At 43.4% G+C, this 13829-nt stretch overlaps 1 protein-coding gene across 4 annotated transcripts in view; it reads left to right on the top strand.

Moving 5' to 3' along the window:
- The first annotated feature begins 1346 nt into the window (after positions 1 to 1346).
- ARHGEF9 (Cdc42 guanine nucleotide exchange factor 9) overlaps positions 1347 to 13829 on the top strand; it is a 456132-nt gene continuing 443649 nt past the window's right edge. Inside the window, exon 1 of one of the 4 annotated variants that reach the window (XM_070291522.1) lies at positions 1347 to 1743. The gene's annotated coding sequence lies outside the window, so the exon portion shown is untranslated. The remainder of the gene's footprint in view (positions 1744 to 13829) is intronic. The other 3 variants (XM_070291525.1, XM_070291524.1, XM_070291523.1) reach the window with 3 other exon arrangements.

Raw genomic sequence — 13829 nt, 5'->3', positions numbered from 1 at the left:
GGTGGGCTGCGGCCTATGGGGTTGCAGAGTCGACTTAGCAGCAACAGCAGCAATGTAAGAGAAGCCCCAGATCTGGCTTTTGTATGGAGTTGACCATCTATCCTGAAAGTCATGTCCCGTTTCACATCTGGCAATGCTACAGGATAAACTTGTTCGCTACATGCATTTGTCAAGGATGGTTGCTTTTCAACCTACTGGTAGAATTTCAAGAAAATCTTTTCCAGAGGAGTGCTGCCTCACACAATTCCCTCCATTGAACACTGATGTTTTTAGAGTGCTGAAGTCATTTATGTGAGTCCACCCCGCCCCTCCCCCACCTCGCCTGCAGCATGTTATACAGATTCATTAGTATAATTTCTAGGTTGATTAGCTTAACTTCTTTATTTAAAAACTGAGGTGTGTTCACTAAGCCCTCCGGAAAAATTCTGAAGTCAGTTCCTTCCACCTAGCAAGCAAGGGCTCAAATGTAGGTTTCCTCAGCCAGGAGGTGGGATATCTAAGAGGCAATATTCCTTCGTGTTCTAGTACACATCTGGTGAGAGCTGAAGGAAAGCAACATTCAAATCCTCCTGCCCACCACACTTGAACTGTGGAGCTGTGTCTTTTCCCAACCATCCCAAGCTTGTAGGCTGGAAGCACGCCAGCTAAATTTGCAAAAAAGATGGGGGGTGGGGGTGGTTTAAAAATGCACACCGTGATTAACAGCCGGGGAATCTGCCCTCCTGGGGATGTTGTAATTGCCAGGAAACTTAGAGTAGCGGATTGAATGGATCCAGGAAAAGGTTGTCGACAGCCCGTCGCGCCATGCCACCCCACCCTCCCCTTCCCTCACAAATCGCCGGGCCTCCTGGAGGCGTGAGATGGGGACTCCAGGCCAGGGTGTGGTGCTCCGTAGGGCTCTCCAGCGGCCTCTCTGAGGGGCCTGGAAAGGGAAGGATCCCTCCTTACTCTGCCCTCCCAGCCTTTGGCTCTAGAGAGGTCAGTCATTTGGCTAATGAAATGTTTGTGTTACGTCAGGTATTGGTGGACCAAGTCAGTCTTCGCGACCCAAGCACACGGTAAGGAGGGGAGGTGGGTGGCATTAGAGAGCAGCGAGTTTGACGCTCTGCCTCTCACCCTAGCTCGGGTACCTCCGCCTCCACCCCCTGGAGAATCTAGGCCACCCAAGTCCGCCCCTGGGAGGGAGTGGGCGTTGGCCTTCAGCCAGCCTTCTCAGTGCAGGCAGCAGAGTTCCGATCTGAACTTCAGGGTTGGGGCCCCTCCCTACCACTCCCACTCACTTTGCTCGCGTCTAAGGCTCCATCTTCCGCCAATTGTGACCCGAGGAACCCGCCGCCCTGACGCCCAGTAGCTGGCGAGCAGCAGCGCCAGGAGAGGCTCAGTTGAATTCAAACCTCCTTGACCCCTAGCCGACGCCGCAGGCACCTCCGCCAGAGCCCTCTGACGTGCCGGTAACCTGCTGAGAGTGACTGCGGCCTACAAGCAAGGCGCAGCTGGGGGCCAGGGGCTGTCACAGCAACCGGTGGCTGATTCTCTCTTTTGGGCTGCCTAGGCGGCGACCAGCAGCGCTCCCTCCGCAGCGGCGCCCCTTCCGAAGCTGCCTCTGTGGTATTCTCCGCCGGCACCCTAGCCCTGCCGCTCATCAGTGGGTCAGTCCAACTCCTGGCTACGAGGGACGGGGACCCTCCATCCAGCCTGCCACTCTACTCCAGGCCTGACCGTGGCGAAAGGAGCGCAACCTAGGTGAGATCCCACCCACCCCTACGTCCAGTCGTCCAACGAAGCGCTTCTACTACTCAATGCTTGCAAGGTAACTCCCAATGTAGGCTCACTGCAGAACTCGTGCCTTGTGCCGGCCAGGGCAAAGGCTCACTTTGCCACCAGCTTGGGGAAAATGCTCGAGACAAGGGCTCCCTGGGGAGCCTGCAGGGACCACTGGGGCATGCCAGGATAGGTAGTTGAGCAGGAGCACCTGCCTGGAGCGACTCAAGGCTTAACAGTTTGCATGGTTCAACAATCGAGCTTACAGATTTAGGGATGTAGGGTAGCTGAGTTCTACCGTGGGAATGGGATGGGGAAATGAGGAAGAGAGATGGGGGATGTAAGGAGCCAAGGACAGTGTTGGGGAAGCTACCAGTGGCAGTGTGAAGCTACTGGCTCACCTGAGGACCGAGCACTTCAACACTTGGACACTTTGGGTGTTGTACTCAGTTCAGCCTTTGCTTGTGTTTTAAGGGGCTTGAGGCCACAAGGTAAGTGTACTTCTGTTGGCCCAATTCTCCAGGCAGAGACCGAATGACAACCTCTCATTATAAATGTAATGATTTTGTGGAAAATGAGGCCAAGCTTAGTCCCCCTATTTGCAGGAAGATGAAGTCTGAGTGGGTGAAGGATAGTCTTGCAGTGAACCATTTTGAAGGAAGGGAAGTAGAGCAGGGGTGCTCTCTTCAAATGCCTTCAAAGCTGTCATGTGGAAAAGGATTATTTGTCTTAAGTGTCTCTAGAAAGGAGAACCTAGGATGGGTCAGATTTCAACAGAGTGGAAACCACCAGGAGGCAGAATTAAGCTTACTATAAAGGAACCTCAACCTAACAGGGAGGGAGAAGTATTTTTATTGTGTATCAGGCAATTTGCGGCTCAGAGGTCTGCCTGCAAGGCGGGACACCCAGGTTCAATCCCTGAGTCGGGAAGATCTCCTGGAGAAGGAAATGGCAACCAACTCCAGTATTCTTGCCTGGAGAATCCCATGGATGGGGGAACCTGGTAGGTTACAGTCCATGGGGTCACAAAGAGTCGGACACAACTGAGCGACTTCAATTTCACTTCTTTACATAAATTATCCCATTTGAAACTTAGCAAGGTTTGGATATGTCCAATGATAAAATGGAATGCCAGGAGTGGAGTCTCTGTTCATCTAGGCTGCAGCTCTTTCTGTTCTTAAGACGAGGTTTGTAACAACTATCTATTCATTTGCTGGGGCTGAAAAAGGCTTGTACAAGAAATTGGGAGAGTCTATCATTCATTCATGTCATGACTTTAGAGAAATCCCATCATCTCTCTGGACTAAAAATACCTCTTCTGTAAAGTCAGAGAATTAGACTTCACTGGGTTACCTGAAAAAATCCCTTTGACCAGTAAAAATAAAATTGTAAAAAAAAAAAAAAATGGGCTTTAGTTTTTTGCACTCTTGAATTTACAGGAGTTGTAGAATTGGATCTCCATAACATCTTGAAGATGGACCCCTAAAGGAACTAAAATGCCTCTCCCTTCTTTACTGGCTGAGGTGTGACTCTAATGTCCATCCAACAGATACACTTTCAATGGCTGTAGTGTTTCGCAACAGCCAAGGTCTCTGAAGAGTAGACTCAGGGCCTCCTTTGATGTTGCTTGGATTGTCCTATGACAACTGCATTGCTTTTTAGTCACTGCAAAGGCAATTGCTCTGTCTTGTTATGCAAAAACGCAGAGCATCTGCTGGTGTGATGCCTTGTACTGAGCAACTGGAGATGAGGGCAGAGAGTAATGGATGAAATAGGCTCTTGCCCTTAGCTTCAAGTCATTTGTGGGAAAGGCAGGTGCTTTGGGGGGGGGGGTGTACAGAAAAGACAGAAATCATGTGGAGCAATAAAAATACACTAGGTTAGAAATTTGGGAGCCTTAGATTCTAATCTTGGCTGGTCACTTAAGGCAGGTCAGCCCACCTTCTGAGGCCTGAAACTTTAAGACTTTCTGATACTAGATGAGAATTTCTGGTTTGGGTGGGTCCTCAAGAGGCATTTGTGGTGGGCCTTGAAGTGCTCTGGGTACGGTTTACACTACTAGAGGAAGACAGCAGAGACTGGGACAAAATTCCTGGACACATGAAAAACATGTGTGCCTTCATGGATATGTTGTTGTTTTTCAGTTGCTCAGTTGTGTCTGACTCTTTGCAACCCCATGGACTGCAGCACACCGGGCCTCCTTGTCCTTCACAGTCTCCCGGAGCTTGCTCAAACTCATGTCCATCGAGTCAGTGATGCCATTCAACCATCTTATCCTCTGTCATCCTCTTCTCCACCTGCCTTCAATATTTCCCAGCATCAGAGTCTTTTCCAACAAGTCAGCTCTTCAGATCAGGTGGCCAAACTATTGGAGCTTCAACTGCAGCATCAGACCTTCCACTGAATATTCAGAGTTGATTTCCTTTAGGATTGACTGGTTTGATTTCCTTGCTGTCCAAGGGAGTCTCAAGAGTCATCTCCAGCACCAGAGTTTGAAGGCATCAGTTCTTTGGTGCTCAGCCTTTTTTATTGTCCAGCTCTCACATCTGTACATGGCTACTGGAAAAACCATAGCTTTGACTATATGGTCCTTTGTTGGCAAAGTAATGTCTCTACTTTTTAATATACTGTCTAAGTTTGTCATTGCTTTACTTCCAAGGAGTAAATTTTAATTTAATTTACTCTTTTAATTTCATGGCTGCAGTCATCATATGCAATGATTTTGGAGCCCAGGAAAATAAAGTCTGTCACTGTTTCCATTGTTTCCCTATCTATTTGCCATGACATGATGGGACCCAAATGCCATGATCTTAGTTTTTTGAATGTTGAATCTTAAGTCACTTTTTCACTTTCCTCTTTCACTTTCATCAAGAGGCTCTTTAGTTCCTCTTCACTGTCTGCCATAAGGGTGGTATCATCTGCATGTCTGAGATTATTGATATTTCTCCCAGCAATCTCAATTCCATCTTGTGATTTATCCAGCCCAGCATTTCACATGATGTTCTCTGTATATAAATTAAACAAGCAGGGTGACAAGATACAGCCTTGACATTCTCGTCTCCCAATTTGGAAACAGTCTGTTGTTCTATGTTTAGTTCTAACTGTTACTGCTTGTTCTTGACCTGCATACAGGTTTGGCAGGAAGCAGGTAAGGTAGTCTGGTATCCCCATGTCTTTAAGAATTTTCCACAGTTTGTTGTGATATACAAAGTCAAAGGCTATAACATAGTCAATGAAACAGAAGTAGATGTTTTTCTAGAACTCTCTAGCTTTTTCTATGATCCAGCAGATGTTGGCATTGATCTCTGGTTCCTCTGCATTTTCTAAACCCAGCTTGTACATATGAACGTTCTCAATTCACATACTGTTGAAGCCTAGCTTGAAGGAACTGGCAGCTAATGGCTAGTGTGACTGCTGATCCAAAAAAGGGAAATAGAAATTGGGGTTGCAAAAAAAAAAAGAAAAGAAAAGAAATTGGGGTTGCAAACGGAGCCCTTGAGCACTAGACTCAGACAGTTTGGACCTGATCCTGGAAAGGCAAATTTAGCAGCTTGCAGCCATGCTTGGTTTTTGAGCTGGGCAGTGCCAGTAAACAAATATCTGTGACATGGTGTAGTCTCCCATAAAAAACTATGCCTTGCCCAATCTTCATTCTCCTCAGAAGTTCAAGGAATGGCAGTGCTTCCCTGTCTAATGGTAGACTGCTGCTGCTGCTGCTGCTGCTGCAAAGTCGCTTCAGTCATGTCCGACTCTGTGCAACCCATAGAGGCCAGCCCACCAGGCTCCCCTGTCCCTGGGATTCTCCAAGCAAGAACACTGGAGTGGGTTGCCATTTCCTTCTCCAATGCATGACAGTGAAAAGCAAAAGTGAAGTTGCTCAGTCGTGTCCGACTCTTAGCAACCCCATGGACTACCACCCACCAGGCTTCTCCGTCCATGGGATTTTCCAGGCAAGAGTACTGGAGTAGGGTGCCACTGCCTTCTCCACTAATGGTAGACAGTACCTCCTAATGACAATGGAGAAGAAAAACCATAGGGCTGGAGTGACCCATCCTTGAGATGGCTGCCAATGAACTGCACATGGTCTGGTCCTTTGCTAGGAGTGAGGGTGGTCAGCATTGTTGGCTGTTGAGGGATGGAGGACGACACTGATGGACTGAGTGTAATCCTCACTGTCTGACTGAGGCTGAAGGACATAGGGCACAGTGGAGACTTGGAAAAAGGCAAGGGAAAACAGAGTCTTCCAGATTATGTGACTTGACTTAATGGTGTATCCTGTCTAGAAAAAAAGATTTTGGAAACCATTGGTGGAATCAAGAGTAGATCCAGGTTTCTGATGTGGTCTGGTGATATTGAAGAAGCCTAGCCAATCCTGCTACAGAGATGGAAAGAACTTTTGCCTGGGAGTCAGGAAACTTTAATTTAATCAAGTTTCTTTCCATCTCTGAGCCTCATTTTTTCCACTGTTAGTTGTGGAAGTGGGGGAGGTCAGCCTCAGTGATTCTTTAGGTCCTTTCTAGCTCTAAAGAGCTACGAAAGATATATAATTTTTATCCCCCATGGATGAATCCAGAGGGACTGTCCAGATTTGAAGTTATAAAACTGGGATTCATTGTGAACTGAAGGCTTACAAAAAAAAATCTTTGTATTGCAGACTGGGACTCCTTGTCCTTGTTAGAGGAAGGTCAGAAGGAGTGTCATTGAGCTGAATTCTTAGGATATTTCCTTTCTCAAATCCACTTCCTTTTCCATCCTTTACCAACAATTCTTTTTCAGATTTCCAGTGACCATTGCTCTGCCCTTAGCATCTGGCACATTGGGCCTTTTTTTTTTTCTATTTCTTACAGAGAGGAGCTTTTGGGCTTTTTGCCTTGTGTTTACACAGTGAACCTCAGAGCCATCGTCATCTTCTCTTTCCTAGAATCCAACATACACAACCTTGTCCCAGTTGACTTAACTGCTAAGTCTTTATATTCAATGTTGATAATATCTTTTGTCTTTATTGAATTTTAAAACATAAGAGTAATTCTGCAACTTACTTTGAAATGCATCAAAAGATAAGAAAATACAGTGCCAGGCTGGGCTCTATGCTACACAGCAATGGATGGGATGGGGGGAGAGGAGGGAGGCCAGGGAGGGAGGGGGTGTATGTATAATTATGGCTGATTTGCATTGTTGTATGGCAAAAACGAACACAACATTGTAAAAATTAAAAAAAAAACTTTACAAAAAGACTTCAATCAAAAATGGATAGATGGATTAATAAGTAGATAAATGAATAATTAATAAATATATTAATTTAAATATATTATATTTATATTAATATATATTATATTTATAATATAAATAAATCTATTGATTTATAGATAAATGAATGAATGGCAAACAAATAAATAAAATATGGGGGGGAAATAAGTAATGTACAGTTAAAAGTGCTATGTGCTCAATCGCTCAATTGCGCCCAACTATTTGTGGCCCCATGGACTGTAGTCTGCCCTACCTCCCCAGGCTCTTCTGCCAACTGAATTTTCCCAGGCAAGGATAACAGAGTGGGGTACCATTTCTTTTTCCAGGAGATCTTCCCAACCCAGGGATAGAACCTGCCTCTCTTGCATCTCCTGCATTGATAAGCAAATTCTTTTACCACTAGTGTCATTTTCTTATTGGTTACACTAGTGGTAAAGAATCCTTCTGCCAATGCAGAAGATATAAGAGATGCAGGTTCGATCCCTGGATCCCTGGGTTGGGATGAGCACCTGGAGCAGGGCATGGAAATTCACTCCAGTATTTGTGCCTAGAGAATTCCATGGACAGAGGAACCTGGCAGGCTGCCATCCACAGGGACTCACAGAGTTGAATACAACTGAAGTGACTTAGGCACGCACGCCACCTGGGAAGCCCCAATCAACAATCATATTGCAGACAATTCAAACTACATAAAAGTACACAGAATAGAAAGGAAAAGCTCCTTACATCCATATTTTCCTCCCAGAGGTAAATATAGTTCACAATTTTCTGTGTATTCTTCTAATCCTTTTTTCTATATGTATCCAAAACTATATACATCCATATCAACCTAATAGTTTTGCTTTTAAATTTAAATGGATCACACTTTATAGCTGAGTCTGTAATTTGCATTTTTGACTTCACAATATATTTTGGACATCTCATTTCAGTATATGGATCTACTCTATTTTTAAAAACAGCCACACATTTCATAGTATGGGTATACCATAGTGTATTTAAATATTTCTTCTGATGTACAGCTAAATGATTTCCAATTTCTTTCCTATGACACATACGGCTTCAGGATACCTCTTTGGTTATTTATTATGTACATGTGAACATCTATTTCTGTAAGGTAGATTCCTAGAAATGGAATTATTGTGCCAAAAGAGTTATGCTTTAAAATTCTGCCCCTCCCCTCCAATATTTCATTATGGATATTTTCAAACATACAGATAAGTTGAAAGAATTATACAGTGAACACCCATATATCCACTACCTAGATTCTACCATTAACAGTTAACTATATTTGCTTTATCACATATCCCTCTTTCTGTACATTCATTAAGTCATCTTTCAAATTCTGTACGTTGTACAAATGAAATATGGTTTTTTGAGCCATTTACATATTCCTTACTACTGCAGAGGTTAAGCACATAAAAATACACTTATTAGCCATTTATATTTCTTTTCTATAAATTTCATTTTCATATTAGTGCTCATTTGTCTGTGGTAGCTTGTTTGTATTTTGCTCGTGGATCTGTGAAAGCTCTTTATTTTGTAATATATCTTACGCAGTGATGATCTTGCAGAACTCAGAGTTTTTTCCAAAAACATTATTTGGCTGATTGAAAATTCCTTCCTTTCAACCCGGCTCACTATTTTCGTCCTCAAGCTGTCATAATTTCTCTTCTGGACAATTTGTTTAAAAACAAATCGGATGGTATCACTCTCCTGCTTAAAACAAATCTGATGTCAACAGTCCCACAATGCAGAATATAGTTCAAGCTCTTTAGCCTTAAGTCTAACTCTGTCTGACAACAAACTGCCTCTCTATTGCTATCCCTTCTACTCTAGTTTAAAAATCCTGAATTCAGCCAAATTTAGCAACTTGCTTTTCTTCCTATGCACACCAAAAATTATATCCTCTTTTTTTTTTTTCCTCAGGCCTTCCATCTGAAATATTCTTTACTCCTCCTGCCGGGGTCCAGCCCTGGTGGCTCCAGGGTAATTCGAAGGTGGGGACAGAATTGGCGTCCTGGAAAAAACTTATTTAATTACAGATATAGAGGGAGATTAGAAACAGATAGTGTAGTAGAAAAAGAGTCTGAATAACTGGTTTACAAGGAATACTAATCACCACCTACATAGGCCACAGGCGTCTTTCCATTCTCCCGAGGGAGAGGAGGCACTGAGGCCTCCCCGGTCCGATCTTAGAAGCCCCGGCAAAGTCAGTAGTCTTGGTTCGTACCCTCGTACCAGATGGGAATTCAGCCAGGAAAACGGGGAGCGAGAAAGAAATGACATGGGGGAATCAGTCTTTCCAGAAACTGATCCGATTTCTTTATTTTTCAGATTTGTTTACATACCTTTTTGTTATGCATAGGGATGAATACACAGTCACGTGGGGGTCAGCAGACCTGACCCTTGTCACAATCAGGTGCTTCATATAAAATTATACAAAGGTCTTATGAGTTTCATCATCTTCTGGCCATGAGGTCTGCTGACATTTTATGGCCCTTTCTGATACCGGTCAGTTAACCAGAAAACTTATTTTTCCAGGGGTGATTTTTTCTTAAATCAGGCGCCACCCTCCAATAAAGTTGCATTCCTATAGGGTGAGGGTGTAGTGAGTTACAATCAAGAAAGGAATTTACTTAACCTAAGGTTTAACATGATTAATCTTAAAGGTTAATACTTATTTCTCCTATATGCTAGTTATATTCATTATAAGGGCAGGGAATATGGAGATTTAGCAGCAAACATCAGCCCAACAAATGAAAACCCTTCACCAATGTTTCCCTTAAGATCTATTTAGTCTTAAGATAGTGATAAAGTTACAGTTTTGCATAGCAAGGACACAGTGATTTATAACAAAGTAGAGTGATCTATAACAAAAGAGAAGATTCATTAACTCAAAAAGTCTAGTATTGCTAACATCAAAAACTACTATATTTCCTTTTCTATATTCCAAATACATTGATTAATATATTCCCAGGTGCCTAAGGATATGGAGGCCTGATGGCAATCACTGACTCATCAATGAAAAAAGCCCTATGCTAATACTCCAAACTCTGTGCTGTTTATGGTTGAGAGGTTGTCACACACACGAGCTAGTCTGTCAGCAGAGAGGTTTGATCTGAGACATCCTTGTCACACCCAGGGCAGGGAATTAGCAGTAATTATTGGCAAGACAAATGAAAAAACCCTTCACCAATATAATTCCTAATCAACCTACTAATACTATACTAATGATCTTCTAACTTCTTAAAAGAGTCTGTATTTAGAAAGTTTTAAAACATCCCGTGCCTCTCACAGTTGGGAGGCTGTGAACAATCACATGTGGCCTGACAAACCTGATCAGGCAGGCCAGAGAACCTTCAGAGTTTGTAAGTTGAAACACTTGTCACGCCCAGGAATTTTTATTAACTGGAGCTGCAAGTTAACTCCTTCTCTGTGAGAAATGGCTATGGGGAAGAGCTCCCCGTAAAGTACTCTGGTTTTGGGGGTAGGTGCTCGGGAACAGGGGGTTTCCTGAGGCTTGATCACACCTTTGCGTATGCCAAGCTTCCTTCCTCATGACCTTTGCCATGGGAGGAGTTCCTCACGCTGGCTCCCAACATCCTCCCATCTCCACGTGACTAAATTTTGTTTATCCTTTAAGGCTTCTTCCACATGGTCATCCCAAAGTCCATTCCTTCAAAATGCATGTGCTTCAGAGGAAATGTACACTCTTCTCTGAAGTTTCAGCCTCTCTCACTCTCTCCCTCCTCTTCACCATGCTCCACACCTGAACTAGCTATTATACTATCTAATTAGTTACATGCATAAAAAAGTATTACATTTTTCTGTTTTCTTTTTCTTTAAGGGCCTTAAACATTAGATGCTCAAAAAATTAACAAACGGATGAATTTAACCTGAAAATAAGTGCAGATCCATATACCTAAAGAAAGGAATTTCCATATCTGCCTTGGCATTCTTGGTGTATCTGAAGATTTTGGGGTGGAGTGCAATAGAGGCATATGGAAGGATAGAACAACTTAGAATGTTTTTAGTGCTGATTGACGTTCTTTCTCTGAGATGGATGATGTAAGAAGTACAGCTTAGTGATTCAGGTTATGGGTGGGAATCACAGAGCTATTTCTAAGCTGTTAACACTTTGGGCACTGCTGATTTGCCAGAGTCAATCTGAATGTAATGTGGCTAAAGCTACTTTGTTATGTCATCTTGGACAGACTGCTAACACACTCGGAGCTTCAGGTTCTCATTGGTCAAACGATGGGAAAATAATACCTATTTTGCCACTGGAAGGAGCAAATTACATGATCTGCGAAAATATACAGTTTAAAAAGAACTAAAATACATCATAAGTTTGAAGTATTTCTGATTCCTGTGGTGTTGGGTCAGGAGACCTGAGTTCGAGGCATTACTTTCAACAAGTACCTTACTCTTTCTTGGCTTTGGTTTGCCATGTATACAACTTGATTAAACTAGATTTGTGATTTTCAGCAAAGATGTATTCCATGGAAGCCCAGTATGCTCCCAGTGGAACTCCTTGGGCTCTTAGATTATCTTCTGGGTTGGTACCCAAGAGATCGTCTAGACTAAGCTAAATAATCTCCAAAATTCTTTGAGTTCTGATGTTCTTGATTCTGTCTCTCTAGTGGCTCTACCATCACTGCAAAACGTGGTGGTAATGAATCTATTCAGATAGATATATTCCAGATATTCCTATCTGAACCTCTCTCACACTTCTTTCCCAGGGTCTTTTCTGTCTCCAGTTTTCTGCCAGGATCTGTGGCCTATCCCCTAGGACTGGCTATTTTTGGAGCTTCTTCTCAGATACCAACACCATTATTAATGCCGCAGTTGAGGGCTGTGGGGGCAAGGCCAATGGAAGAAGGAAGGAAGGCACAGCCTGAGTTCCCAAGTGCTTTGTGGAAGCCCCCTTGACCATGACCTTTGGGTTATGAGTAGGAAGAGCAGCATCAGTGAAACAAGTAGCCTATGAAGGTTCACTATCCATTCCCCTAGTTTGATTTTCAAAGCTTACAGCTAGCTTCGATTAGCTTACAGTTGCTATCTGAAGTCACTCCTTGCTTTTGGACACACAAGCAGATAGTACTGGCCCTTGCCTAATACCTAAAGCCAAGCTCTCAGTCTAACTCCCAAGGCATCCTTCTAAACTAGCCTATTTATCCTATTTTTTCCATGCCTTTATTAGGTAACTGAATCCCAATAAACCTAATTGAGGACCATCCTCAAATAAAATGTAATTGAGCTCCAGAAAACCTCATTAATGACCATTTGCAAACAAAACACCAGTTTTTTTTTTGTTTATTTGTTTCAGAATGGCATTTTCCTGATTTAAAAAAGAACAAGAAGGGAAAAACTGTAGTCAACAGTTTGAAATTCCTCCCAAGTATATTACAATCCAAGTATTGACCAGTTAAAGACTGAGGAGAGAAACAAAAGGGGAAGAAAAGGAGAAAAAGAGAGATGGGGGAGGGAAGGTGGGATGAAAATCAGTGAGTGACGCAGGCACCCACAAAGGTAAAATTATGAAGTTTTGAAGTGCTTTTATCCCTGTGCCTTCACAGCTTCGATCTGAATGAGAGGGAAATTATTCATAATAGCTCATCAGAAGCAGTGATCAGAGTACCATTACACCAGACTATCTCTGGTCTCCCAGAAGTAGGCCCCCTTAAGCCATTTGTTCACTCTTTTCTTGCTTACGCATCCCCCCAACCTGCTTGTTGATATCTTGATGCTTTCATAACTACCATTGTGCAAGCTGGGGTACAGGAGGTCAAGAGAATTGGGATGTTGGAAGATGAAGATGGGTAGGGAAGTTTGGACCCTCGGGCTGAGGACCTTGAAGCTAGAAGTGGGAGAGTTTATATAGTTAGTATTCTGTTCTTCCTGTCCCTGGTGATGGGGGGTTGTTGGGAGTTGGGTGTAGGGTTAGAGGACAAGAGAATGTAGGCTAAAGAAACTGGGTCATGAACATTGTTGAAGTCAGATAATCTTGAAGCCTGATTTTAGTCAACAGCTTCCATCACTTTTTTCCTAGCCCCAAACCAGTGATGAAGGCACATTTGCTTTTCTTTTTCTTAGTCTTACCATTTTTATTCCTATGGAGCAAAATGAGAAAGCGCCAGGGGTATAAGACTTGGGAGGAGGGTCAGGTGAAATGAGTCAGCTAGGGTTTCAGAGAAGAGCTGATAATCAGGACAGTGGGAATGGGTTTCTGGAGCAAAACAAGGGCTGGTGGGCAGAGTTTCTCTGCTTATCTGTCTTGAATTCTGACAGAATACTAAGCAGGAAACGGGCTGTACTCATATTGTTCTCCAAGGTTGGAGGACAGGTGCCTTGTGGCCTTCTCCATCTGCAAAAGTAGACAAAGGGCTGATGGGAAAGCACTAGGCCCTGTGTCTGGGGTCTCTGCTCTTCCCATCCCCAACTTTGATTACTGGGCCTCATTTTCTTGTGTGTGTGTGTGTGTGTGTGTGTGTGTGTGTGTGTGTGTGTGTGTGTGTGTGTTTATTTTATTGTATTTTTTCTGGCATGGAAAACAGTAGACCTCATGAGTCCTGAAAGTCTGATTCCAGGAAATACGGGGTGAAGATGGGTGAGTGTGGGGCATAGTGTCCAGCTTCAGGGTATTCTTATTGCCCACTTCATTTGTTTCATCCCTTTTCCCTTAGCTCCCAAATGCTGTAGCTCCACAGTTCCCTGTCTTTTCTCTCTTCTCTTCCCTTCTGTTCCTCCCTTCAGTTAAAACCCAATTTCTTCCATGCCATTTGATCTCAGCTAGATTTTAGCAAATGTCCTGTGATTAA

The sequence above is a fragment of the Ovis canadensis genome, chromosome X, assembly GCF_042477335.2.
Source record: "Ovis canadensis isolate MfBH-ARS-UI-01 breed Bighorn chromosome X, ARS-UI_OviCan_v2, whole genome shotgun sequence".
NCBI classification, from domain to species: Eukaryota; Metazoa; Chordata; class Mammalia; order Artiodactyla; family Bovidae; genus Ovis; species Ovis canadensis.
The sequence above is the reverse complement of the archived record's forward strand: the minus strand, read 5'-3'. Positions and strand labels throughout refer to the sequence as shown.